This window comes from Kryptolebias marmoratus, linkage group LG23 (assembly GCF_001649575.2).
Source record: "Kryptolebias marmoratus isolate JLee-2015 linkage group LG23, ASM164957v2, whole genome shotgun sequence".
Classification (NCBI taxonomy): Eukaryota; Metazoa; Chordata; class Actinopteri; order Cyprinodontiformes; family Rivulidae; genus Kryptolebias; species Kryptolebias marmoratus.
Window position 1 is genome coordinate 10,126,336 of NC_051452.1, and position 1,786 is coordinate 10,128,121.

Here is a 1,786-nt window from a genome sequence, read left to right on the forward strand (position 1 = left end):
TGTTCCTGCTTTCATTTATTGGCAGCGTAACAGAAACAAAAACAGGTAACTTTTACTCTCAGTGTAGTTTATGTCTTATTGTGACAGAAAAATCTTAGTGTTGATGATTTCCTGTCCTTTAGAGGTTAAACAGATTTTATATTATAAACATTTAAATCTTTGTTTCTTCCACTCAGGGACCCTGAAAATATCAAAACACCTCAGAGAACAACCCAAGACACAAACGAGTAAGACCCTTTCATTTGGAAAAAGGATTTTTGTTTGGTTTTTTTCTTTTTTTTCTGATTTTAAGATGATGAAAGTTGTCCCTGTTTGTCTGTTTTTTGCTTCCTTTTAACCTTTTATTCTCTTATATTTCACATCATTGTGATCTTTGAACACAGATCAGTTTCATCTATTACAGTTTCCTACAGAGTGATTTAGTCATTGAACTGTGAATGAGAAGGTTTTTGACACAAATTTAATATATAATGTTTTTATTAAAAGGACTAAAACACCTTTGATGCAGCGGGAGAACGAGAACTGCAGACTGAGGCCATCTGCCAAGAAGAGTCAGGAGAACAACGGACTGAAATCATCACATTTATTAAGAGAATTACTGTTTAAAGACTGTTGTTCTGAATCTGACATTTTGACGTGATGAAGCTCAGGTTGGTTCATTATAAGAAGAGAAGAACACTGATGGGTAAATAGTGGCAGAAAAAGTCTTTTCCACAAGTCTTTGTTTTCTAATCTTCTATATTTGTTTATATATTTCAGCGCTACCTGTTTTTTCAATTCCTTTGTGGAAAATCAAGCGTGCTTTGGTCAGACTAACAACTGATCTCTGTAGCTATCTCACAAATCAGAAATCAAAGATTCATGACAAATAAAACTCTGGATTGTTGGGTTTTTTTCTACCTCAAAGAAGATCCCCAAACTTTAACTCTCTGGCCAGTAAAAAGTGTTTTTCTGGGAGATGATTCAGTGCATGTGTTTTAGTATTTATATTATTATATAATCATCTGAACCAGCTTCAGACACAGCAGCAATATAAAACATCAAAAACAAGCCATATTTAGACAATATATAGTTCTATATAAAAAGTTGTATTTTAGTATTTTAATTATGTACTAAGGGAAGTTATTTGGTAGCCTTGAACCTTCTTTGTTAATAATTATTTTTGTAAGTAATTATGTGTCTGAAGCACACGTGTCAAACTCATTCTCATTTTGCTTAAAAAATGAGTCTATTTAGTGAAGTCTTCTTGTGACCTACACTTTGAAGCCTATAAAGTTAAGTTTTAATTTCAGGAATCTTTGATTTTGACGTGGAGAGAGCAACAGAGAGCATCAGATGGGACGGACCGATCGAACTCTTTACTGATAAACTCGCAGCCAAGAAACGATATCATGTATCTGACTTGAGTTAATGTGCTTCAGAGTAACAGTGAGTCTACTTTACTGTATATTGTCTTTTTTTGTACTTTCTTCATGTTTTAAAGTAAATGTTAGTAGGTTTATGCTTGGGTTTTTGTTGATGTCTTTTTAGCTGTTTTAAAAGAGAAAAATCATTTTAAATCTGATGATAGAGGGTAAGCATAAGAAATGAATGCTACTGATGTCTTTTTACGTTTGACCTATTTTTCTTTGTTCAATAAAGTATGCTGGTACTAAAATATACTCATATGTAACTGGGAAAAGGGATTTGATATGTATGTAAGAATTATTTGACATATTACAAGGTTAATATATGTATTTTTTCAATAAATATTGATTGAGATCGGCTCTCGGCTAGGACCAAGTTT

The 1,786-nt window shown here is 32.5% G+C and overlaps 1 protein-coding gene and 1 long non-coding RNA gene across 2 annotated transcripts in view; one reads left to right on the forward strand and one right to left on the reverse strand.

Moving 5' to 3' along the window:
- LOC119616736 lies at positions 1–1,544 on the forward strand. The gene is made up of 3 exons (XR_005232744.1): positions 1–45; positions 177–227; positions 487–1,544. It is a non-coding gene; the product is annotated as an uncharacterized LOC119616736 (long non-coding RNA).
- Positions 1–1,786, reverse strand: part of LOC108245019 (OX-2 membrane glycoprotein-like) — a 31,971-nt gene that overhangs the window by 3,393 nt on the left and 26,792 nt on the right. The window lies entirely within an intron of this gene.